The sequence below is a fragment of the Bos indicus x Bos taurus genome, chromosome 9, assembly GCF_003369695.1.
Source record: "Bos indicus x Bos taurus breed Angus x Brahman F1 hybrid chromosome 9, Bos_hybrid_MaternalHap_v2.0, whole genome shotgun sequence".
NCBI lineage: Eukaryota > Metazoa > Chordata > Mammalia > Artiodactyla > Bovidae > Bos > Bos indicus x Bos taurus.
In genome coordinates, this window is record NC_040084.1 from 63007475 (window position 1) to 63034818 (window position 27344).

At 41.8% G+C, this 27344-nt stretch overlaps 1 protein-coding gene across 1 annotated transcript in view; it reads right to left on the minus strand.

Annotated features, from left to right (window-relative positions):
• The window catches only part of HTR1E (5-hydroxytryptamine receptor 1E), a 92881-nt gene extending 75697 nt beyond the window's left edge, over positions 1–17184 (minus strand). The window contains exon 1 of the mRNA XM_027551449.1: positions 17036–17184. The gene's annotated coding sequence lies outside the window, so the exon portion shown is untranslated. The remainder of the gene's footprint in view (positions 1–17035) is intronic.
• Positions 17185–27344: the final 10160 nt, after the last annotated feature.

Consider the following 27344-nt stretch of genomic DNA (forward strand, 5'->3'; position numbering starts at 1 on the left):
ATCCATAATTAGAAATATATTCACAATTAAATACATTTAACTACATTTATTTTAATAAAATATATTCAGTTATGGATTAAAACCTACAGTCTTAATGGTAAGGTCCAGTCACTGCTAGTAACATGAAGCTATTTTGTGGGTCCTAGATTTCCCTCCAATGCTTTGACAGAAATATTCAAATACATACACAAAAACCCTCTCAAAGCTTAATGCTTAAATCTCTCTCGTAACGATGATGACATGGTTAACCGAGTGGAGAAAAGAGAAGACCTACGTTTGAATTTTAGGTTGACCAACAAAGCTCTGAGTAAAACAGGTCACTTAACTCCCCTGTGCTTCACTTTCTGCTTTCAAAATAACAAAAGCTGCAGCAGGGGCAGAGTTACATAGCACTTAGGAGGTGCCAGGCATAGTTCTAAGCACTTTTCACATATTAATATATTTAACTCTTCATTCTACTCATTAAAGCTGAGGTGACAGGGAAGGTTGTGTTAACGACCTTTCCCCAGATGGATGTACGATTAAGCTCCAAAATCTTCTTACCACAACTCAAAAATTTATAAAATATGAATTTATCCTATCTTAATCACAACTCCTCTCCATCAGTTGAGACTGTAAGATCCCTGGATTAATGAGAATCCTTTCAAACACACATGACACAAATCCTCTTTAACTGGTTTATGAAAAAAAAAAAAAAAAGGTGGGGCGGGAGGAAACTGCTTGGGAGATTTTAAGGTCCAAGGCAGATTCACGCACAGCTGGATCAAGAAAGTCAAAGAGTAAATCAAGAATCTTTCTTCATCTCTTCTTTCTACCATGTAAGATGTTATCTTTAGGGGTCTTTGCCTTTATATCAGGTCCCAGCAATTTATGCTGTTCCAGGCATAAATCCTCAAATCTGCACAGTGGATACAGGGGTTTTGGCGGCGCCGGTAAACCTCTGAACTGAGTTTTACCGGTTCTGATTGGTCCGTCCTGGATCACAGGCATCCCTGAACCAATCACAGTGGCTAGAAGTGCAAGATGTTGTGATTGGTCTGGGTTATGTGTAACTCTTAGAGCCAAGGGTGCATTCAGTTTGATCTGAGTGGGTCATACAAACAGAGAGTAAAGAGGAGTGGTTCTTCAAGAAAAATCAGGTCACTACTACAGGATAAGGAGGATGGATGTTGGGGAGGGATAAAAAGACAGATGCCACTCCAATTAGACTGTTGCTTTGGCAATTTCTAGCACTAAAAGGCTACAAATTTCTGCCAAAGGAGGGGAGGAAGGGAAAGAAAAGGCTATGCTATGTATGATAGTCCTATCCATAATGAAATTACCCAACCTCATTTTCTACGTAGTGACTGCAAGAACTCCTCTGCTACAGATCACTTACTAAAATTACCAGAATAATAAAAGGCAACGATTTAAGTAAAAAATGTCACACTATGTTACAGTATTAAATTTATATAACTTCACACTACAATTTTATAGTATTAAAAAGTGACAGTCTAAAAACCCAGTAATAATGATTGGTTAAATGTTACAATAATATCCGTACAATATATTATATACTTATTAGAAGAGATGTTTTATAACATATTTAATTATAAGTGAAACTATTGATATTAAAGATATAATGTTAATTGAAAAAGTTGATGGATACAAAAAACAGTATTTTTCCAGATGTGCCCAATCTATAGCACTTGACATAATGTCAGAAACTAAGCTAATTAGAGAAATATAATCCTTTCTATTGCAAAAATACTAATTACATTACACTTGCATTGTAAACATTGCATTGAGTTCAGTTCAATAGCTCATTCGTGTCTGACGCTTTGTGACCCCGTGGACTGAAGCTCGTCAGGCTTCCCTGTCTATCACCACCTCCCAGAGCTTACTCAAACTCATGTCCATTGAGCGGTGATGCCATCTAACCATCTCATCCTCTGTCGTCCTCTCTCTTACCGCCTTCAATCTTTCCTAGCATCAGGGTCTTTTCCAATGAGTCAGTTCTTTGCATCAGGTGGCCAAGGTATTGGAGTTTCAGCTTCATCATCAGTCCTTCCAATGAACATTCAGGACTGATTTCCTTTAGGATGGACTGGTTGGATCTCCTTGCTGTCCAAGGGACTCTCAAGAGTCTTCTTCAACTCCACAGTTCAAAAGCATCAATTCTTTGGCACTCAGCTTTCTTTATAGTCCAACTCTCACATCCATACATGACTACTGGAAAAACCATAGCTGACTAGAGGGACCTTTGTTGGCAAAGTAACGTCTCTCCTTTTTAATATGCTGTCTAGGTTGGTCATAACTTTTCTTCTAAAGAGCAAGCATCTTTTAATTTCATGGCTGCAATCACCATCTGCAGTGATTTTGGAGCCCCCCAAATAAAGCCTATCACTGTTTCCATTGTTTCCCCATCTATTTACCATGAAGTGATGGGACCAGATGTCATGATCTTAGTTTTCTGAATGTTGAGTTTTAAGCCAGATTTTTCACTCTCCTTTTTCACTTTCATCAAGAGGCTCTTTAGTTCTTCTTCACTTTCTGCCATAAGAGTGGTGTCATCTGCATATCTGAGGTTATTGATATTTCTCCCAGCAATTTTGATTCCAGCTTGTGCTTCATCCAGCCTGGCATTTCGCATGATGTACTCTGCATATAAGTTAAATAAGCAGGGTGACAATATACAGCCTTGACGTACTCCTTTACTAATTTGAGCCAGTCTGTTGTTCCATGTCCAGTTCTAACTGTTGCTTCTTGACCTGAAGACAGATTTCTCAGGAGGCAGGTAAGGTGGTCTGGTATTCCCATCTCTTGAAGAATTTTCCACAGTTTGTTGTGATCTACACAGTCAAAGACTTTGGCATAGTCAATAAAGCAGAAGTATATGTTTTTCTGGAATTCTCTTGCTTTTTCAGTGATCCAATGGATGTTGACAATTTCATCTCTGGTTCCTCTGCCTTTTCTAAATTCAGCTTGAACATCTGGAAGTTCATGGTTCATGTAGTGTTGAAGCCTGAATTGAAGAATTTTGAGCATTATTTGCCTAGTGTGTGAGATGAGTGCAATTGTGTAGCAGTTTGAGCATTCTTTGGCATTGAGGTTCTTTGGGATTGGAATGAAAACTGATCTTTTCCAGTCCTGTGGCCACTGTTGAGTTTTCCAAATTTGCTGGCATATTGAGTGCAGCACTTTCACAGCATCATCTTTTAGGATTTGATATAGTTCAACTGGAATTCCATCACCTCCACTAGCTTTGTTCATAGTGATGCTTCCTAAGGCCCACTTGACTTTGCATTCCAGAATGTCTGGCTCTAGGTGCATGATCACACCATTGTGGTTATCTGGGTCATGAAGATTTTTTTTTGTACAGTTCTTCTGTGTATTCTTGCCACCTCTTCTTAATATCTTTTGCTTCTGTTAGGTCCATACCATTTCTGTCCTTTATTGTGCCCATCTTTGCATGAAATATTCCCTAGATATATGGAAACCCTTTCTGTGCATTTGAATTGCAGGTCAGATTCTAAAAACTCTATTTGCATCCACTTTTCAGTGCAGCATATCTAGTAATCAAAGCAGGATAAGATTGAGCCATATAAAATTACTGTAAAAATTGGGAGCAGCTGGATTTTATACATACACTTAAAACATAACTGATAAAAGTCAGACCTGTTCAGTTGAACTGTCAACAAAGGACCAAGAAGCAGTAGCTGAACTATATCATCATTTTTATACTTGTTGTCATCATTATCATCACCATCAGCATTATCATCATTGTCTTATTTTCTTTAGGTTTGAGCATAATTTTATCAATATATATATACTATCACATTTTATCCTGGCAAGGCTATTATTAATATTGCTCTTATAAGAGAACTAAAGCATGAAATAAATAAATGGTTATTCCAAGGTCATTCACACAGAAAGGTGTAGAATTCAGATCACTTACTCCTTGATTTGTTGTTTTTATATCACCATCTATAATCTGGAACTAGATTTTCAACATTATGAAGCTAATCAAACCTTGATTTTACATTGATGTTTACATTTTACAAATTTCTTTTACATATATTATAATATATTACATTGATTCTAAGTTCAGTCTAAGAACAGTACTGTGCTGTGCTTAGTCACTTGGTTGTGTCCGACTCTTTGCAACCCCATGGACTGTAGCCTGCCAGGCTCCTCTGTCCATGGGGATTCTCCAGGCAAGAACACTGGAGTGGGTTGCCATGCCCTTCTCCAGGGGATCTTCTCAACCCAGGGATTGAACCCAGGTCTCCTGCATTGCAGGCAGATTCTATACCATCTGAGCCACCAGGGAAGCCCAAGAATACTGGAGTGGGTAGCCTATCCCTTCTCCAGGGGATCTTCCCGATCCAGGGTTGAACCCAGGTCTCCTGCATTGCAGGAGGATTCTTTACCAGCTGAGCTACAAGAACAGTACTGTGTGGTTGTAATAGCAGTTTATACTGACCTGAGTCCTTACTAAACTACTTTGCATATATCATCATATTGTGGTAGGCAACCTAAGAGGGCCCAGTGATCTGTGCCTCCTGACACTCATGCCCCCATGTAACTCCTTCCCCTGATATAGGCTGGAGCTAGTGTCTTGTCTGTAACGAACAGAATGCAGGCCAAGTGATGGAATGACACTTCTGAAATTAGGTTATAAAAAGAGTGTGACTTCCATCTTGGAATCTTTCACTCTCAGCCCTCACTCTGGGGAAAGCAAACTGCAACATGTGGGAGAAGTAAGCTGTGCTGGTAATAGCCCTTTAGAGAGGTCCATGTAATCATGAACCTAAGTCTCCAGCCAGACAGGATCTGAGGCTTGTCAATAGTTACACGAGTGAGCCTGAAAGGGGATCTTCCTTCACTTGTGCCAGGAGATGTCCATAGTCCTGATTGACACTTTGATTGCAGGCTTCTGAGAAACCTGAGCCAGAAGACCCAGCTAAGCTATGCCCAGATTCCTCATTCACATAAAACCTGACATAAGTGAGAGTTCTGTTGTTTTAAGCCATTAGGTTTGGGGTAATTTGCTATGCAGCAGTGGATAATTAATACATATTTTAAATTCCCATAGGTAGTCCTATGAGGTAGGTCTATTATTCCAGCCCTAACAAATGAGGACATTAAGATTTAAAGAGGTAAGTAATTTTCCCCAAAGCAAACAGTTAATAAGTGGCTGAGCTGGGACCTGCACCTGGCTTGCTGAACTCCAGAGCTTGAGTTCCATGCTGAATTACCCCCTAGGAGGAAGATAATATGCAGTTTGACTCAACACAGGTGATCATGGAGAGGATGAATTCCTACAGCACATGCTGATTTGAGAAACTTTTCTAAAAGAAGGCTAAGTTGGCAGGGTATTATTGTCCTATGGTAATGATGATAAGGGCTTCCCTGGTGGCTCAGTCAGTGGTAAAGAATCCACCTGCAGTGCAGGAGATGTGGGGAGATGCAAGTTTGATCCCTGGTTCGGGAAGATCCTCTGGAGGAGGACGTAGCAACTCACTCCATGGATAATCCCATGGACAGAGGAGGCTGGTGGGCTACAGTTCATGGGGTTGCAAAGAGTTGGACACGACTTAGTGACTAAACTACCACCACCAGCAATGATGATAAACCATGAAGCTTAGAAGCCAGAGGCTGAGGCATTAATCCAGGTTCTCTGTCTTTGCTCCATGCATCCTCACCCTTAGATTCATGTTAATTTTTATTACACTGGCAAACTATATGCTACAAATACCACATATTTTAATATATATTAATAACAGTAATATGCAATAATAATAAAAAACTGTGAACAATAAAATATTCATTAAAGTAAGTAAAATATAATAATATATTAATATATTAATCACTATAATTAATTATTCTAATTAATTAATATAACAATATATTATATAAATATAATATTTATATTTATAAATATAATATTGTGTGAATCATAAATTATTCATTAAATACATGCCAATGTTTGCTGGGAGAAATATCGACAGCCTCTGATATGCAGATGATACCACTACAATGGCAGAAAGTGAAGACAATCTAAAGAGCCTCTAGATAAACATGAAAGAGGAGAGAGAAAAAGCTGGTTTAAAAGTCAACGTTAAAAAACTAATATCATGGCATCTGGTCCCATCACTTCATGGCAAATAGATGTGGGAAAAGTGGAAACAGTGACAGATTTTATTTTATTGGGCTCCAAAATCATTGTGGACATTGACAGAGACTGCAGTCATGAAATTAAAAGACACTTGTTCCTTGGAAGAAAAGCTCTGACAAACTGAGACAGCATATTAAAAAGCAAAGACATCACTTTTGCTGACAGAGGTCTGTATAGTCAGAGCTATGGTTTCTCCAGTAGTCAGGTATGGATGTGAGAGTTGGACCACAAAGAAGGCTGAGCACCAAAGAATTGATGGTTTTCAACTGTAGTGTTAGAAAAGACTCTTGAGACTCCCTTGGACAGCAAGGAGATCAAACCAGTCAATCCTAAAGGAAATCAATCCTGAATATTCACTACAAAGACTGATGCTGAAGCTGAAGCTCCAAGACTCTGGCTACCTAATGTGAAGAGGCGACTCATTGGAAAAAGCCCTGAAGCTGGGAAAGACTGAGGGCAGGAGAAGAAGCCAGCAACGGAGGATGAGATGGTTGGATGGCATCACCGACTCAATGGACATGAACTGGAGCAAGCTTTGGGAGATAGTGGAGGACTGAGGAGCCTGGTGTGCTGCAGTCCATGGGGTTGCAAAGAGTTGGGCATGACTGAGCGATTGAACAACAACAACAAATTGCCATGGACGTGCTGGAGAAAACTGCTCCATCGGCATACCAGGAGTACTGTCTCTGCTACTCAGCTGAAAAACTAACCACATCTCATGAGCTTTGAGACTTCTGTTTCCTCTAGAGTCATTTTTCATGCCTTCTTGGTAAAACGCTTCATTTATATTTAAGCCACCAAACCTTGGGCTCAGCACATTTTGGTCTTCCAATGCCTTGGACATCAGGTAAGGCCTCAGGTGGCCTTAGAAACAGGCTTATCGTGTCACAGAAAGGGTGAGGAGATTACATGACTCTATCAGTTTAGAATCTATGAAATAAAACATGCTTGCCAATATAAATGCACGTGTGAATTTATTTGCTAATAGTTAATTAAATGCCATATTTAACACTTGATTTTTTTTAGAGCATCTTTGTAAGGAACTGAATTAGGTTCAGAGCAACAGACTGATCTGGAAGTTAAAACAGTTCAAATGAAAACATAATGAAATAGGAAACCCTGCTTCTTTCCTTGAATGTTTACTTAAATTATGCTGGACTATACGGTAGGTGAGTATTTACACAGTACTAAATGTGCAATTCTCATGTCAGGTGATAACAATTCCCTTGAGGAGGACAGAGTTCAACATTAAAATCTGCACCCTGAAATAAACTTTTAAGATGCAAGCGACTAATCGTCAAAAAGAACTCAAAAAACAAATATTGATGAGGATGCACTGCAAGTAGGAATTTAAACCAGTGTCAGTTCAGTTCAGTTCAGTTCACTGGCTCAGTTGTGTCTGACTCTTTGCGACCCCATGAATCACAGCACGCCAGGCCTCCCTGTCCATCACCAACACCCGGAGTTCATTCAGACTCACGTCCATTGAGTCAGTGATGCCATCCAGCCATCTCATCCTCTGTCGTCCCCTTCTCCTCCTGCCCCCAATCCCTCCCAGCATCAGAGTCTTTTCCAATGAGTCAACTCTCCGCATGAGGTGGCCAAAGTACTGGAGTTTCAGCCTCAGCACTGTGTAAAACAGTATGAAGATTTCTCAAAAAATCAAAAATAGAACTACCATATGACCCAGCAATTCCACTTCTGACTATATATCTGAAAAAAGTGAAAAAAGATACATGCACCCCAATGTTCATAGCAGCGTTATTTACAATTGCCGAGATATAGAAGCAACCTAAGTGTCCATAAACAGATGATTGGATAAAGAAGATGTGGTATATCTACACACAATGTAGTAGTAGTCAGTCAGTAAAATCTTTTTGCCATTTGCAGCAACATGGATGGACTTGGGGGCTTCCCTGGCGGCTCAGCAGTGAAGAATCCGCCTGCAACGCAGAAACTGCAGGAGACATGAGTTTGATCCCTGGGTCAGAAAGATTCCCTGGAGGAGGGCATGGCCACCCACTCCAGTATTCTATCCTGGAGAACCCCATGGACAGAGGCGCCTGGTGGGCTACAGTCCATGGGGTCTCAAAGAGTCAGACACAACTGAAGCCACTTAGCATGTAAGCATGGATGGTCTTGGAAGGCATTATGCTAAGTGAGATAAGTCAGAGGAAGAGAAATACTGTATGATATCACATATACGTGGGATCTAACATGAGAATGACAATTCCTGCCTCAGTGGACCATTTGTGAAGTCCAGAGAGGAAATATTCTTTTTTTAAAAAGAGAATATTTATTTTAATTGGAGGCTAATTACTTTACAGTATTGTGGTAGTTTTTGCCATACATTGACATGAGTCAGCCACGGCTGTACATGTGTCCCCCATCCCACACCCCCCCCCCCCCACCTCCCTCCCCATCCCATCCCTCTGGGTTGTGCAGTCCCAGTCACTGCTTTGAGTGCCCTGTTGCATGCATCGAATTTGGACTGGTGATCTGTATCACATATAGTAATATACATGTTTCAATGCTATTCCCGAGAGGAAATATTCTTGCCCACAGGGTTCTGTGCAGTGGAATTCAGACGGAAATCCACCACTTTTTACTTTCTACAAGGCCCACGCCACACTCTTCCCCAAATTTAGGTCAAGGTTATTTCCACAACACCCCCACAGGAATAGTAATGAAAACATTAATTGTAATAATACCTCCATTTCTTCACAGCCTGTGTTACACTGCCCTTTCTTTACTCCCCGCAATAGGTCTCTGAGGCAGGAATTGTCATTCTCATGTTAGCGACAGGACACCTGAAGTCTAAAGTAGTCCAAGAAATTATTGGAGGTAATAAGGGAGGAGGAGGCATCAGATTGCCATCAAGAAAAGCAAACTGGAGAACTGCAGTAAGGGTGTTAGAGAAAACGAATGCAACAGAGTCCATAAAAACTATTGACATTTTCTTAACAGACTGTTTCTTTATAATGATGCTTTTGCAGGCACTAAAACTATTTTTGAAAGGAAACCAACCTGAGGGAAGAAAAGCAAATAGCACCCAGGAAAGGAGCTCAGATGGATGCAGACTGTAATTCTGCCCTTTCTGGATCAGAAAAGTGCTGTGGAGAGGCTCTTGCTAGGAATTCACTAAATACAGCTGTGGGAAAACTGAGAGCAGCAGTCTTGACATTAAAGGGAACGATGGAACACATCACGAGGTCAGAGGCAGAGTGTCCAACTCAAGGGCTGCTGTGTCTGGTGTGGGAGCAGGGTTTCCCCAGCAAAATCTGCTCTGAGAGGTTGTTCAAGCTGACAAATATGAGCCGGCGCCTTCTCAACAATGTACAGTCAACACCCCTTTGCAGCATAGCGTGTTACTGAGTTGAACAGGCAGAGATAGTAAGGAGAGGTTTTCATGGGTGATTTTTCCATTGTATTTGTCATCATGCAGGTCCAGTCACAAAGGAGCAGTTATAGCAACATCTTTCTCAAGCATTAAATACAGGTATCACCATTATGCACACACAGAGTTCCTTTATGATCATCTAAAAGGTTACTCCTGAAGACAGTTGGCAGTACACACTCCCCACCTTCTTTCTGCATCAAGGGGAGAATTTTATATTATAGGAGTCTGGCCACCCATCTGCCTTGAGTAGTTTAAGTGATGTATTTACTTGCCAAAATGGCGGGGAGGAGAACTGAGAGGCAAAATGGCAAATTAGTTACACTTTGGAAGTTCTTCAGTGGCTTAGAAACCTGGGTATAATGAAAAAAGTCAATGCAGAACTCACAGTTAGAAGGGGCCTGGAAAGTTATTTCGTTTAACCCTCTATAGATAGAGTCCATATAAAAAATATCCTAAATGGATACAGACCCACACTGTTCAGATCCCTCCTTTGAGAAAGGGCTTGTACATTTACAGAAACATGGATGGACCTGGAGATTGTCATACTGAGTGAAGTCAAGTCAGACTGAGAATGAGAAATACCATGCGATACTGCTTATATGTGGACTCTAAAAAAAAGGGTACAAATGAACTTATCTATAAAACAAAGTTACAGATGTAGAAAACAAATTTATGGTTACTAGGGGGTAAGCGGTTGAGGGGGTATAAATTGGGAGACTGGGATTGACATGTATACACTACTATATATAAAATAGATAACTGGCGCTAGTGGTAAAGAACCCATCTGCCAATGCAGGAGACATAAGAGATGCGGGTTTGATCCCTGGGTCAGGAAGATCCTCTGGAGAAGGAAATGGCAACCCACTCCAGTATTCTTGCCTGGAGAATCCCGTGGACAGAGGAGCCTGGCGGGCTACAGTCCATGGAGTCAGAGTTGGACACGACTGCAGTGACTTAGCACACCCACACAAGGAACTCTACTCAATACTCTGTAATGACCTAAATGGGAAAAGAATCTAAGAAAGAGTGGATATATGCATATGTATAACTGATTCACTTTGCTGTACACCTGAAACTAACTGCTGCTGCTGCTGCTGCTGCTAAGTCACTTCAGTTGTGTCCGACTCTATGTGACCCCATAGACGGCAGCCCACCAGGCTCCTCCGTCCCTGGGATTCTCCAGGCAAGAACACTGGAGTGGGTTGCCATTTCCTTCTCCAAAGCATAAAGGTGAAAAGTGAAAGTGAAGTCACTCAGTTGTGTCCGACTCTTAGCGACCCCATGGACTGCAGCCTACCGGGCTCCTCCATCCATGGGATTTTCCAAGCAAGAGTACTGGAGTGGGGTACCATTGCCCATGACATTGCAAATCAACTATACTCCAATAAAAAAATCTTTTAAAAATTAAAAAAAGAAAGGGCTTGTGACCTGGATGCTGGGTTTGGGTCAGGACAGCCTTGAGTGGTCAGCCTTTCAGGAATGACCTCAGCTGCAGACTGCTGATTTGGGCCCTTCTCAGGGCAGCCACTCTTGGTTACTGCTGGAAGAAGAGTTGGGAAGCCTGACTCTTATGGCCCAGCTTGGGACAATTCTAATAGATCATTCTAGAATGCTCAGACACCCCTCAGCCCACCCTCACCCCACCCAGGGGCCCACACCAAAGTTCAACTTCTCCTCTTGCCTAACCCTGCTTCCTGCCCTTCCTTTGGTGTGTTCCCCTCCAGGCATTCCCTATTACATATCCTATACCATAAACCCCATCTCAGGGTGTGTTTCTTGGAGAACCCAGCCTAGGACATGCCCCTAGCAATGCAGAGTACAGCACACACTCCATCCATGGCCCAACTGCATTGTTAGATAGTGTCAGTCTTTTAAAAAGTGTTGGCATCTCTCTGCATTTTGTTAACTGGGTCAGTCTCCCTAAACCTACCAGAATAAGACTAGGCCCTCTGCATTCTGTTTCCTTTATTTCCATTCTCTTGCCCTGAATTCTGTCTTGCAAGAAAGTTTTAGCTGATTCATCATCATCTCCTTCCTTTTTTTGTAATTGTGCTGCCAAAAGGAGGTAAAATTAAGGGGAAAAAAGCATATGATTCATAGGTCACCAGTTCAGGAAATATGAAGTAGTTCATGTTCCCTTTTAGGTGACTACTCATTACAATTTGGGGTGTGAGGGGTGCTGGGACAGAGGAAGGGACATGGGTGAGCTAGGGGAAAAAGTATCTGTGGCAGCAGCACAGGTTTGGGCAATTCTTTTCATCTTCTGAGAGCCAACAAATGCGCTCTAACTCATTCTCCTGTGTTCTCAGCCTTGGTGAAAGGAAACACTATTCACCAGGTTTAGAAACCTGGAAACAACTCAAATGCCCATTAACAGTAGAATAATTAATTAACCTGTGACTATTGTTGTTCAGCTGCTCAGTCGTGTTTGACTCCGTGACCCCATGGACTGCAGCACGCAGTCCTTCCCTGTCCTTCACCCTCTCTTGGAGTTTGCTCAAACTCATATCCACTGAGTTAGATGCTATCTAACCATCTTATCCTCCACTGCCCTCTTCTTTTGCCTTCAGTCTTTCCCAGCATCAGGGCATTCATATAATACAATGCAATTTCAACTACAAGTAACCAAGCTACTGTTATCACCGTCCACAAGAATGAATCTCACAAATGTAAGACTGAGCCAAATTGCAAAAGAAATCATTCTGTGGGATTTCTGTATCTATAAAGCTTAAAATAATCTATGATGCTGGAAGGCAGGTAGTGGCTTCATTTAGGGAGGAGGGTGAAGGAGTGACAGGGTGGGGACAGAAAGGGGATTTGTGTAATGGGGATGTTCTGTTTCTCATCTTGGTGGTGGTTAGTTACCTGGGTATGTTTACTTTGAGAAAGGTCACTGAGCTTAATGCTTACGATTTGTACACTTTTTGTATGTATATTATTCATGATAAATTCATTAAAAAATCCTGTAATGATCCCCCCAGGCCTACAGAGTCAAGCCCAAATTCACTGGCCAGCACAGTTTTCAGACCTTTTCTCTAGTGGTTCCCCTTGTGTGTGTTCACTCTACTCTGGATTTTCGCAGCTTCCTGAAAAGGACAGTAGGTCTGGAAGTTGGATGACAAATGCAGTTTTTAGATGAATGAACTGTGGGGTTGATAATGCTTACACTGCAGTGTCTTTGTTAGCACTGAATAAAAGAATATAAGTGCAGTTCATAGCACAATTCCTGAAGCATAGCAGATACTCGTGATAGTTCCTTCCTCCTCTCTCCCTTCTACCATCTATGAATGGACTTATGAAAACTCTGCACATTATTAGAATATTGTCGCTGAAGTCATTTTCTGGAAGGTATTGCCTATGAATCTCATTATCCATTCAGCGGACTTTACTCCAAAAAGGTACTGTGGCTTGTCTTTGATTCCCAAGAATACAGATCTTGACACAAATTTGACATTCTTGGGCAAGCTGTCCCAACCAAACCCATTCTTTCATGTTTAAGTCAGATCCTTTCTTTGGAAACATCACCATATGCCCACTATGATAAAGGGATAAAAAATGGCTGCAGATAAGGAGAGACATTGTCCAGGGTCTGGTTTTACTTTACCTGGTCACTTTAGGTAGATGGGGTTGTTAGAAGGATCTGAGAGCTTTCAAACTGCTGCTATTGGTTGCTATTTTTCAAAATATTACCTTCTCACTATAAAAATGCTTTCCTTCTCAAGCCAGATTTCATAAAAGACCTTCCATCTGGTCTGTACTGATAACTTGAATCTTGAGATGCTCATTCCTCTTACAACATAAAATGATCCATGTGTATAAGGACTGGATTTCACAGGTTCTTCCAAAGGATTTTGTCTTCCTAATCCTACAGCTGCATGTGTTGAGAACTGGTCACCAGGAGACAGCTCTAACAACAAATCTATTACAAGTATTCCTCTGCTGATGTGCATTTTTCAGAACTAAAAGAACTAAAATCTATTAGCACCAGGACCATAGCGAACCAGTGGATGAAACAAATAAAAAAATAAATGAAAAATGAAAAATAAAATCAGAATCAAACTGGTTTAGAATTTTCAAAGATTTTTTCCAATTTATTGTGATTTAGGATGTGGTAATTGACTGAATGAGCTGTATAAATTCTGGTCTCAGTTTCCTAATCCATAAAATGGGGAGATGAACACCAAATTATGACAAGGTGATGGGATATGTTGATGAAAGTATTTTCATTCCTAGGAAGACAAGACTTTGGAAGGATGACTGGACCCATGTTTTAGGATCCCCAGTACTTTTAGAAAATAACTCAGGGGCAAAGTCAGATGCTTTAAAGAGCCACTGCCCATTCTCCCCTTTTCTCTTCTCTATCCAGTCATCTATACCCCTCCCTATCCTTATAGTATTCTCATCTTCAGTGTTTCCCTGCAATTCATGTTCATATAATTTCCCACACATAAAAATGTGGGAGGTGGAGCAGAAAGGAGCATAAAGCATAAGAGGCCCAGATTCACCTTTATCTTGAGATGACCCTGAAAACATGTGGTATGAACAGTAAATCCTTATTTGGTTGAAATTCACATCTTGAGTAGCCTCAAGCTTATTTTCTCATGTAAATAAGCCTCCAGAAATAGAGACGTCCCCTCTCTGTAAAAATATTAGACTATAATCTTCTACTTTTAAAGGATAGTATAGAAATAGAAATAAAATTCCAAGAAAGACTACATAAAAATGAAAAAACAACCCATGTGTAAAGGTGAAATCAGATGCCTGGTTAGTGCCAAGATAACCCAGCAGGTCAGAGGCTTCCCTGGTGGCTCAGTGGTAAGGAATCTGCCTTCCAATACAGGAGACCCAGGTTCAATCCCTGGGTTGGGGAGATTCCCCTGGAGAAGGAAATGGCAATCTGTTCCAGTATTCTCACCTGGGAAATCCCATGGACAGAGGAGCCTGGCAGGCTACAGTCCAGGGGGTCACAAAAGAGTTGGACATGACTTAGCGACTAAACAACAACATCAACCCAGCAAGTCAGGGCCTGAGGTTTTCTACTTTCTATCTGAGCCTTGGGAGATCTTGAAGGTGATGGAGGGGGCTGTTAAAATGTCAATGAGGAGGTGCTTGAGACAGATGGGGACAAGGTGCTATTAGTAATGTAGCTCACTTCACTGTATCTCATCAAATAGCAGGAAATGGAAGTAGTGCAATGTCACCTGGGCTAGAGATGTTTCCTAGATTTTTGTTTCTTCTTAGGTACCATCACTGAGAATCTCTGACTTGTCTTGACTTGGTTATTTTCCTCAAAGGGATATAATAGTATTTACATGATTGATGCTGACCAGGCATCAATAAGAAGAAATGGTGAGCAGACGTTCTGAACAGATACCAGAAAGGTTAACAAAAGTGACATCAGGGCCAGTTGCAAAGGAGGCTGTGGCTCAGGTTTCAACATATGTCCAAGGGAACAAAGTGCCAGGAGTACTGTCTGGGAATACACCCTGTGTAAAGTTACCATGGGCAGGAAAAGAGAAGAGAAGGAAAGCTTGAGTTTTCTATGTTGATTCACATGGAATTTTAAATCTGTCAGCTGGTTGACATAAATGGCCAATTTCTGAATACTTTTTAGTATGAAAATAGTCTGTAAAGTCTTCATCCCCCAAAATCTTCCCCAAAGGAACAATGATCACCTAAAGGAATGTTTGGGCATGCATTTATGCCAAGACTCTGTGGATCTGAGCCTTGATTGCATTATTTTTGAGCTCCATTTCAGCTCTTTCATGATGTCTCAATCTATACAGAGGTCTGCAGCAACCCTTGGGCTTCAACAGCCACATCAGGTGATGATGACATAATAGGTAAGTTCGATCAACAACAATGAATCAGGATCTGAATGAACTTCTCTGTGTAGCTCTCTAGTGATGAAATACATGGGCAGAAGTACTTCTTCCACTTTTATGCATAAAAATGGTTAGCTGTGGAGGAGCTGTGCAATTTTAGAAATAAGTAAAATACTTAGCAATTCTAGCTGTACTTAGCAATACTACAATACTAGCAAAATACTTAGTTTTAGGCCTCCCATTTAGGAGGCCTGCTTCATTTTCACATTTCTGTGGTCTGGGGGCTGAAAAAGACAGGCAGATATATTTCCTGCATTTGCTAAGTTGGCCTCAGACACCTCCATTCGTTTGTTTGTTGAAGACAGTGTCACCTCATTTAATTCAGCAGGAAAACAAGTACACCAGTAAGAGAAGAAAGACTGGATCATAATCTCCTCTGTATTTCAAATATGTTTTCCATGGAAGATACTGCACAGGGAGCCAGACCCAGGCCCTTGCTTCCTGCCCCTGGAAAAGGGTTAATTCAGGGAAGCCCTGGATTCACAAGTCCACCTTGGGTGTTTAAGGTCAAGCACTTTGCATCTGAGTGTAGAAACTATGGTAAGTACATATTGTGAAGCCATGTCAAGTTCAGACCTGAACATATACTACTGTGGAGCTGGGAGTAAGATAAGAATGGTAAGAGGACCCTGAACTATTTGGGAAAACACCCCTCCCCCAATCCACTTGACCATCTATTATTCCCTCCCAGACTCAGAGATTTGATGCAGGAAGTATGGAAGGACAACAAGGAAGGTTAGGAAGAAGCATCCTGGGAGGCTGACACCCTCTGTCTCATCCTTCTAAGCCAAGGACAAGCAGGCTAAGGTTGAATACAAGGTCCTACCCCAAACTGGACGCAGATGGAAACACATAAAAAATGTATATGATATTTTAACAATGCAAACCCTTGTTTGATCTTGAGGTAGGAGCAGGAGCCCCTTCCATTTAGCCTCAATTCCCTTTCATTTTCACTACGTAGAGGGCCAGTCTCTCACCTTGCAGAACTGGGTGGAAGTAGCTCAAGACTAAACTTCCCAGTCCCCACTTACAAGCTGTATTTGATAATTTAAGTAAATGAGTCAGCCCCATCACCTCCCCACACGGGTATTTTCTTTCTCAGGATAGAGCACATCATAATTTTCTGACCGCTGGAGCAACAGTGCAGTCCTTTCTCATCAAAGGTTTTCCCATGAGCGTGGGCTCTGCACCTCCCTCGTGGTCTCGCGGTCCCCGCAGCACAGCCCTCTCCGCGGAATTTCCATGCAAGTTTTTTTCCTCCAAGCACCCCTTTCCCACAATTTATTTAATTTTTAAGCTGCTCAAATCCTTTTGCAAGGAAGTAGGATAAAATTCTCCAAGCATAGTTCTACACAATGTCGACATTCAGGTTTCACACATTTGGGGGATTGTTTGACCGAGAACCGTGTCCCGTGCAAAGAATTCTGGAGGCAGGCACGGCGCCCGAGCGACCCCAGTCGTTGCCCTCCCAACCCCCGCCGCCTTTGAACCAAAGACCAGGCAGAAATCCGCCAGCCCGCAACGGAGCCCCTGCCCAGAGACGGGGTCAAGGGAAAGCCGAGGGCGTTTCGGAAGGCGTGCGCCCCTCACCTTGTGGACGGAGCGCGCAGCCGCCGCGCCCTGGGCGAACCCGGGCGTCCTCTGGTTCCAGAAGTCTCACTCCGAGCCGCTCCTTCTGCTCCCGAGCGTTACCAAAGCGCCGCTTCTCACCGCACCCGGCTCCAGGGCTCGCCGAGCCGGTGCGCTGGCCCCTCGGGCGCCCTTTGCCCGCGCGGTGCCCCCGGGCTGCGGCAGACCCGGCCGGGAGCGCGGCGCGCAGGGCGGCAGGAGCTGCGCTCCGCCAGGTCTGGGTGCCGGGACTGGGAGAGGCGGCGAGAGCGAGAGCGAGAGCGGGGAGGACCAGGAGGAGGAGCAGGAACAGGGGGCAGTCTGTTAAATCGACCGGTAGGTTACAGCCCTCCAGGACACCCTTGAACCGAGAACGGGGTGGGTGGGGTGAAAAGGTGGGCCGGGGTGCAATGCGGAGAGTGGTGGTGGAGGAGAACCAGGGGCTCGGAGCCCCGAGGTTCTTCAGGTCTTGCTTAGGCTGTAAAAGAGAAATTCTGGAGCTGATGGCGCCCCAGGGCTCCCACTTGCCAACGCTAGAGGGCAGCGCTGGCCACACTATAAACTTGGCCTATGGGGGTGGGGGAAGTGGACGAGGGTCCGGCCTCTTAAGCCCTTTGCTGGCGGTGGCTAGTGGGTGCCCAGGAGAAGCAGACCCCGTTCTCCCCTCCCGTGGCCAGACTGGGTTGGGAGACAGAGGAAAAGAAAGGAGTTGGCAGATTCGGACATTGTCTTTCTGCGGACATTGTCTCTCTCCAGAGGCAAACCCTCTGGAGGTGAATTATTACACAGATGTCCTCAAGGGGAAAATTTCGGTCAACATCTACAGGATGCTTTAAGGAGAGGGATGGGAAGAAGAGGGTGGGGAAGTAGAGGCAAATTGGGATGGGGAAAAGTGGAAGGGGCAGAGAGATGGGGGAAGGCAGAGAAGAAAAGGAGAAGGGAGTGGGTTGGAGCTGACTTTTCGGATTGGCAGGAGCTTTCGTGATCTTCATAATGTTCCAGGAGTACCCACCTGCCGCAAGGCCAGAGAAATTTACTTGGGAGGGACATTATGGAATCCTGGTGCTGCTGCTGAAGGAAGCTTCCCTAGGGCTAGTTGGTTATCTCCTGTCTGGAACCTTGGTGGCTCTGAACCCATGAGGCTTTATATAAGTTGATTCCATATTTCAGGGGTAAAACCAAATTATTTGAACCACAACCCTCGCAGATGGCAGAGGAGACAAGGAAGCAACGAAATGAAAGAGACAATTTTACATAGACAATGTGATTTGTGGACAGCTTGTTATAATCTTCACGTTGAAAGGATATTGGAACTTCTGCAGACAACCCTTGTGTTTCCCGAAATACTTGCCTTACTGCTTATCTTTCTTGTGTGTAGCCTCGTGGCTAAACGGAGAAGGCGATTTCCGCCCCCCAATAGCTTGGCATTTCTAAAACAAATGAAATCCTCTTCTTCAACTCAGAAAGCAAGCATGTGTACCCTTCTTCCTGCCTTCTGGAGTGCCTCTCAGGATCAGCAGGGACTGGGTGATGGGTAGGTAGGAGAATTTCACTGAGCAGGGGAAAGGAAAGTTGACAAACTGAAGTCTTGAATTGTGATTTGTTTTTGTCAATCCTGTTAAACTAAGAGAAAGGGCTTATGTGGACTAAAGCCTAATAGGAGGATTGGATGGAAGGATTTTTTTTTCTGCCAAAGAAGATGGTATTTATAAGTTATCATTTTAAAAATTAATTTTTTTTCATTTTTTAATTGAATGAAAGATTCTTTTAAAAATTTGATTTTATTTATATTTTGTATTATTAAAATTTTAAAATTATTTAATTCTTAAAGGTTGCTTTCCATTTGCAGTTATTACAAATTATTGGCAATATTTCCCATGTTGTCCACTATATCCCTGCGCCCATGTTATACCCAGTAGTTTGTGCTTCCCACCCCTCCAGCCCTACATTGCCACTACCCCCTCTGCCCCTAACCACCGGTTTGTTGTCTACGTCACTGAGCCTGCTTCTTTTTTGTTGTTGTTGTATTCACTAGTTTGTTGTATTTTTTAGATTCCACATATAAGTGATATCATACAATATTAGATTCTTTAAATTCTGTAGTGCTTTACAATTTTCAAAAATTTCACATACATTATTTTATATAATCCCATAATAACTCCTCCCCTCCCCTCCTCTACTGTATGGTCCCTCCCCACTGGTAACCTCTTCCCACTGGTAAACAGTAGTTCTCTTTATCTGTGAGTTTGCCTCTTTCTGTATTATTTACTGGTTTGTTGTGTTTTATAGATTCCACATATCAGTGATATATACGGTATTTGTCTTTCTCTAACTAACTTATTTCACTCAGCACAAGGGCCTCCAAGTCCATCCATGTTGCTGCAAGTGGCAAAATTTCATTGTATTATATGGCTGAGTAGTGTTCCATTGTATATATGTGCCACATCTTTTTTATCCATTCATCTGTTGATGAACACATAGATTGCTTTCATAACTGGGAAGTTATAAGTAATGCTACTGTAAACATTGGAGTGTATGTATCTTTTTTAATTCAGTGCAGTTCAGTTTAGTTCAGGTGCTCAGTCATAGCCAACTTTTTCAATCCCATGAGCTGTAGCATGCCAGGCTTCCCTGTCCATGACCAACTCCCTGAGCTTGGTCAAACTCATGTCCATTGAGTTGGTGATACCATCCAACCATCTCATCCTCTGTTGTCCCCTTTGCCTTCAGCCTTTCCCAGCATCAGGGTCTTTTCCAATGAGTCAGTTCTTCGCATTAGGTGGCCAAAGTATTGAAGTTTCAGCTTCATCATCAGTCCTTCCAATGAATATTCAGGACTGATTTCCTTTAGGATTGACTGGTTTGATCTCCTTGTTGTCCAAGGGACTCTCAAGAGTCTTCTCCAACACTACAGTTCAAAAGCATCAGTTCTTTGGTGCTCAGCTTTCTTTATAGTCCAACTCTCACATCCATACATGACTACTGGGAAAACCATAGCTTTGACTAGATGGACATTACTTTGCCAACAAAGTAATGTTTCTGCTTCTTAATATGCTGTCTAGGTTGGTCATAGCTTTTCTTCCAAGGAGCATGCGTCTTTTTATTTCATGGCTGCAGTCACCATCTGCAGTGATTTTGGAGCCCAAGAAAATGAAGTCTGTCACTTTTTCCACTTTTTCCCCATCTATTTGACATAAAGAGATGGGCCTGGATGCCATGATCTTTGTTTTTTGAGTGTTGAGATTTAAGCTAGCTTTTTAACTCTCCTCTTTCACTTTCATGAAAAAGCTCTTTAGTTCCTCTTTGCTTTCTGCCGTATGGGTGGTGTCATCTGCATATCCAAGGTTATTGATATTTATCACAGCAATCTTGATTCCAGTTTGTGCATCATCCAGCCTAGCATTTCGCATGATGTATCTGATGCTGGGAAAGACTGAAGGCAGGAGAAGAAGGGGATGACAGAGGATGAGATGGTTGGATGCATCATCACCAACTGCATCATCACTGAGTCCATCACCGGCTTTATGGACATGAGTTTGAGCAAGCTCTGGGAGTTGGTGATGGACAGGGTAGCCTGATGTGCTGTAGTCCATGGGGTTGCAAAGAGTTGGACATCATTGAGTGACTGAACAGTATTGAACTGAACTCTGCATATAAACTAAATAAGCAGGATGACAATATACAGCTTTGACATACTCCTTTCCCAATTTGGAACCACTCTGTTGTTCCGTGTTCAAGTCTAAGTGTTGCTTCTTGACCTGCACACAAATTTCTCAGGAGGCAGGTCAGGTGGTCTGGTATTCCCATCTCTTGAAGAATTTTCCACAGTTTGTTGTGATCTACATAGTCAAAGACTTTGGCATAGTCAATAAAGCAGAAGTAGATGTTTTTCTGGAATTCTCTTGTTTTTCAATGATCCAATGGATGTTGACAGTTTTGTCTCTGGTTCCTCTGCCTTTTCTGAATCCAGCTTGAACATGTGGAAGTTCTCAGTTCTTGTACTGTTGAAGCCTAGCTTGGAGAATTCTGAGCATTACTTTGCTAGCGTGTGAGATGCATGTCATTGTGCAGTAGTTTGAACATTCTTTGGCACTGGCTTTCTTTGGGATTGGAATGAAAACTGACCTTTTCCAGTCCTGTGGCCACTACTGAGTTTTCCAAATCTGCTGGCATATTGAGTGTAGCACTTTCACAGCATCATCTTTTAGGATTTGAAATAGCTTCCTGGAATTCTGTCACCTCCACTAGCTTTGTTTGTAGTGATGCTTTCTAAGGCCCACTTGACTTTGTACTCCAGGATGTCCTGCTCTAGGTGTTTTGTTTTTGTTTGGATGTATATCCAGGAGTGGAATTGCTGGGTCAAATGGTAGGTCTGTTTAAGTTTTTTGAGAAACCTCCATGCTGTTTTCCACAGTGGCTTCAGCAAATCCAAATCATCATTTTGAAATACGGTTGATGATAGAGGTGTTATGTAAAAATAAACAGAATAAGAATCATTCCTCATCTATAAAAAGGAACTCATAGAAACAAAGTTTTTTAGATACCCCTGGAGTAAGTAAGGGCATGGTCTTTCTTACTCTGGCAACTCTGGAGGCCTTTCAGGAGATAAAGGCAATTTGAGTTCATTCCATTTTTTAATTTTTTAGATAAATTAATTTATCTATTCTTTGATTATTACAGTGTAGGCAACTATGGAAACATCATACACTTGGAAACTCTGCTGCACATACCTCAGAACACCCCTACTTTGGCAGATTTCAGCTTTGTGAAGCTCATGGTTATTTTCAAAGCTATTAATTAACTTCTGGAATATATTTTACCAGTTTTAATGAAAGTTAACATCTGCCTAATTAGGAGCTGATAATTCAATTTGTGGATTGCCCATTTGAATTTCCACGAGGCTCTGTGAGTGCTTTAACATTGTAGGTGTATGTGAATCACATACTGATTTCACATAGAGAACTCCTTGTAAGTTAAGTTTAAAAAGCATCTATGAGGATTGAGTTGGAGCTCTGAGCCCATGGCATAACAAATTGATCAACTTGTAGTGAGAGCTCAAAAGTCATTATGAAGGAATTAACTGATCAAATTTATTCATTCAAAAATGTTAATGAATGAGTACCCTGTTCCAAGCATTGTACCCCCTGAGCCAACTTCTGGGGATACGATAAAGAATGTAGTTTAATTCACTGATTCACAAACAAGTAAATCCAGTCCTTAGTAATAGTTGGGCAAATAGGGAAGTCCAGAGATCTGTGGGAACTCAGAGGGGAATCTAATCCAGCTTGAGTGATAGCTGGAGGTGGGGGTGGTAGCTGTGCATGTATTGGAGGAAGGAGGTTGAAGCAGTGGGGAGTGGGAAGAATGATGAACAATGCATTGACTCCTAGACACATCCCAGTCACATTTATTAGCTTTCCACATGGATGCTGAAACCTTACTTTAATATCTGAGGAAGCAAATACGCACATTTTCCTACCAGAAGCTCCCTAGAAGCTTTTAAAGGTAGGGACTGTGTATGACTTGTTCATCTCACCTGTAAAGAGAAAAGTTAAGACCCTGGTAGACATTTATGTGTAATTTCCTACCTCCACTGTGGAAGTAGGAATGAAGTGAGAAGGGAACAGGTTGTGGTGGGGAGGTGCTCACATTAAGTGAGCTCACAGAATCCTAGATGATTCCATACGTTGGCCCACCAGACAATTCCAACAGCTATATGACATAGTTCTTCTCTCTTTTGCTGTTGACTTAAAAAAAATGAGCTTCCAGTTCCTTCAAGATTTGTTGTTGTTTTTTAGTTGCTAAGTCATGTCCAGCTCTTCACAACCCCATAGATGGCAGCATGCCAGGCTTCCCTGATCTTCACTATCTCCTGGAATTTGCTCAAACTCATGTCCATTGAATTGGTGATGCTATTCAACCATCTAACTCTTTCTAGATTTATGGTGTGACAAAAACCAGAGAGAGAGTATGAGATGTGTACAGTTAACTTTCTGTGTTAGTCAGTTCTCAGGAAGTTCCACTGTGAACAAAGCATAACTTTGAAATTTCAGTGGCTTATTACAGCAAAGGATTGTATCTTGCCCACAGTACATATAAACTGTGGACTAGTGGGTTCACTCCACATGTTTGTCCTGAGACACAGACCGATGGAGCCAGACTATTCTTAGGCAGAGGGAAGGGTAATGGCAGAACATCACAATGGTTCTTAAAGCTTTTGCTTACTTATAAGGTTAATCATTTCTGCTCACATTCCATTTGCTAAAGCAAATCACGTGGTTGAGTCTGATGTCAAATGACTTTCTCTTAGTGGGAGGGATTCCAGGGAAAGGCTCTGTAAATGAGCCTGAGTGACAAATATAGTCAACAAAGTATTCAACTGACAAGTCTCCAGCCATGCTTTTGAATGCTTTTCTCTTTAAAAATCTTTATTTATTGAGTCTATTGGCTAATGATGTTCACCAAACTTAGGATGGGGGGGGGGGGCAAAATAGTAAATCTAGGTTGATGAACTTAACTGATTAGGCTCTGTCATCAGAATCCAGACTTCATAGGAACAGCTGTCCTTGCACTATGAAAAAGCTCCATTCTCTGGCAACATACTGGCTCTTTCTCCATGTGTTGTTGTTGTTCAGTTGCTAAGTTGTAGCTGACTCTGCGACCTCACAGATTGCAGCATGTCAGGCTTCCCTGTCCTTCACCATCTCCCAGAGTTTGCTCAAACTCATGTCCATTGAGTCGGTGATGCCATCCAACTGTCTCATCCTCTGTCGTTCCTTTCTCCTGCCTTCAATCTTTCCCAGCATCGAAGTCTTTTCCAATGAGGCGGCTCTTCACATCAGGTGGCCAAAGTATTGGAGCTTCAGCTTCAGCATCAGTCCTTCCAATGAATATCCAGGGTTGATTTCTTTTAGGATTGACTGGTTTGATCTCCTGGCAGTCCAAGGAACTCTAAAAGTCTTCTCCAGCACTACAGTTTGAAAGTATCAATTCTTCAGCACTCAGCCTTCTTTATGGTCCAACTCTCACATCCATACATGACTACTGGGAAAACCAAAGCTTTGACTATATGGACCTTTGTCAGCAAAGTGATGTCTCTGATTTTTAACATGTTGGCACATCTTAATATCTGTTCCCATGAAGAAATAATAAAGGCAGACTAGGTAGTTTAGGGCAAACCTAACAAGGATAAAACCTCAGGCTCCTGGGATATAGACAAGGACCTAATGGTCAGTACCCTTCTTATCAAAAATGATCATGAGAAGCAGCTCACTCAGTGATGAGCAGAAATACCATAGTTGATTTTTAATGAATATAGCTTGCACATCTCCCACCTAAAAGTTTGAAACATATATAGAGGACCTGGTGCCTATCCTCAAGGAGATCAGAGTTAAGGTTGGTGAAGGAACTTCCATGGATGACTTCATAGAAGAGCTGAAGGAGGAGTTAGGAGAAGCCCACATGGAGGAGTTAGGACTCAGCTGAATTTGGAAAGATGTGGAGAGAATGAGTGGGCTTTTTCAGTGTAGGACTGATCTCTCTACTTTGGTTCCTGTCTTCCTGCCCTTGGGAAAAGGAGGTGCTTGGGGTAAATACTTTGCTTAGGGTCATACAAGTGGTATGTGCTGAACTGAGGTTTGAACCCATGACTAACTCTAAAGCTTGTTTTTTTTTTTTTTCATTCTATTGGAGTGTGATCCCCAAGATGGGCTGATGGAGTTCTGAGGAAAGCTTAGTTATGGGAGTGAGTGGACTGTGGAACTCGGGCTCATGAAACAGGGACTCTTGTGGGAGTATTTGACTGTGGGAATGGTTGTGGGGGGGGGGGATGGGCCACAACAGAGTGCCTTAAAATGTTTTTATTATTTTTATTTTTATAAGTAACATTATTACTTTGTGTAGAGAATGACAGCTTTCAAAGCACTTTGTTTTCAAAACTGAGCAATGTCAAATCAATTTTTAAGAAAGAAACAGGGTTTACAATATAACATATTAAGCGGCAGTAATGCCTTCACTTTGTATTTATTAGTTTAATAGCTTGATTGAGGTTTAATTTATACAACATAGCTTGCAATCACTGTGAACATACAATTCAATGGTTTTAGTAGCTTAATAGAGTTGTGCAGCCATCACCACAGTCCAGTTGTAGAACATCTCCAGTGACTCCCAAACTTCCCGCATGCCCGTTTACAGTCAATTTCCCTCCTCCCACACCTATCCTAGCCACTGATCTGCTTTGCCTCTATAAATTTGCTGATCAGTACATAGAATAAATATGCAATATTTTGTGTGTGGCTTCTTTTACTTGGAAAAATGTCTTTGGTTTCATCAGTATACATGTAACACTGCTGCTGCTAAGTCACTTCAGTCGTGTCTGACTCTGTGCGACCCCATAGATGGCAGCCCACCAGGCTCCGCCATCCCTGGGATTCTCCAGGCAAGAACACTGGAGTGGGTTGCCATTGCCTTCTCCAATGTGTGTGCTAGTTCCTTTCAATTGCTGAATTATGTTCCATTGTATGAATATGGCACATATTTATCTTAAATTTAATTTTTTATTTTATATTGGAGTATAGTTGATTTAGTGTTGTGTTAGTTTCAGGTGTACAGCAATATGATTGAGTTATATATCAGTCACTGAGAGAATATTGAGTCGAGTTCCCTGTGCTATAAGTAGGTCCTTGTTGATTATCTGTTTTACACATAATAGTGTATGTATGTTAATCCCAACCTCCTAATTGATGCCTTCTCTTCATGTTTCCCCTTTGGTTACCACAAGATTGTTTTTGAAAGCTGTGTGTCTGTTTCTGTTTTATAAATAAGTTCATTTGTATCACTTTTTTAGATTCCACATATAGTATCATATGATGTTTGTCTTTCTTGGGCTTACTTCATTTATTATGATGGTCTCTATCTCCATCCATATTGCTGCAAATGGCATTATTTAATTTTTTACAGCTAAGTAGTATTCTTTTGTGTATATGTACCACATCTTCTTTATCCATTCATCTGTTGATAGACATTTAAACTGTTTCTATGTCTTGACAGTTGTAAATAGCGCTGCAGTGAAAATTGGGGTGCACACTTCATTTTGAATTACAGTTTTTTCTGGATGTGTGCCCAGGATTGGGACTGCTGGATCTTATGGTAGTTCTATTTTTAGTTTTTTTAAGGAATCTCCGTAGTCTTCCCCATAGTTGTTGTATATGGCACATATCTTAAAAATTCAGTAACCAGTAACTGAACATTTGGATCATTTCTTCACTTTAAATAGCACTTTTAAATTTAAAAATCACTTTGATATACAATACCTCAATTGGTCCTTGTGAATCATGGCAAGAAATCAAAGCAGGTGGTTATTCTCATTTTATTATGACAAGGATGATAATAATAGCTGACATTGATTGTGCTCTTACTATTTGCAGCACTTCTCTAAACATGCTAAGTATATTAACTCATTTAATCTTTGCAATGACCTTATGATGAAAGAGCCATTATTATCCTCATCTTTTAGTTTGGTTAACTGGTTCAAAGAGGTTAAGTAATATTCCCAAATCTTTGTAGCCAGTAGGTGGCAAAACTGGGGTTTAAAAATCAGACAATTTGACATCAGTAATGAGGCCTGGTAGGGCTTCCCTGGTGACTTAGACAGTAAAGAATCTGCCTGCAATTCGGGAGACCTGGGTTCAATCCCTAGGTCGGGAAGATGCCCTGGAGGAGGGCATGGCAACCCACTCCAGTGTTCTTGCCTGGAGGATCCCCATGGACAGAGGAGCCTGGCAGGCTACAGTCCATGGAGCTGCAAAGACTCAGACGTGACTGAGCAATTAAGCACAGCACAGTGAGGCCTAGAGAAGTTAGATGACTTGACTTACTGAAGGCCGTTGCTAATAAATGGTTGTGTTTCTCTTCCTCCAGGTATGGGCATGTTTGTTATAAATTTATTTACTAGATCTCAGAGAATTTTAGACAAAATTGGACACCTTAGACATATTTGTAGCATACCTCTTTTTGTATGGATGATGACATGACTGAGAAAAGAAAGTTGTATATGACCTTCTCCAAAGTCACACATCTGGTCAGAGGCAGGCCCTGGATGAGATCCCAGTTCTCCTGAACCCAGGTCCTTTTGTCATTAGCCTCTTCCTTAAAGATCAGTACAAAGCCAGATGTGGTGGAATTTAGGATCCTCGGAGATAGAAGACGAATAACCTTGTATTGAAGAGGGGGATTCTGAAAGGGAAGTAAAAGCTGAAGGAGACATAACTGTTTTTCTTTAAGTTTGGATCAC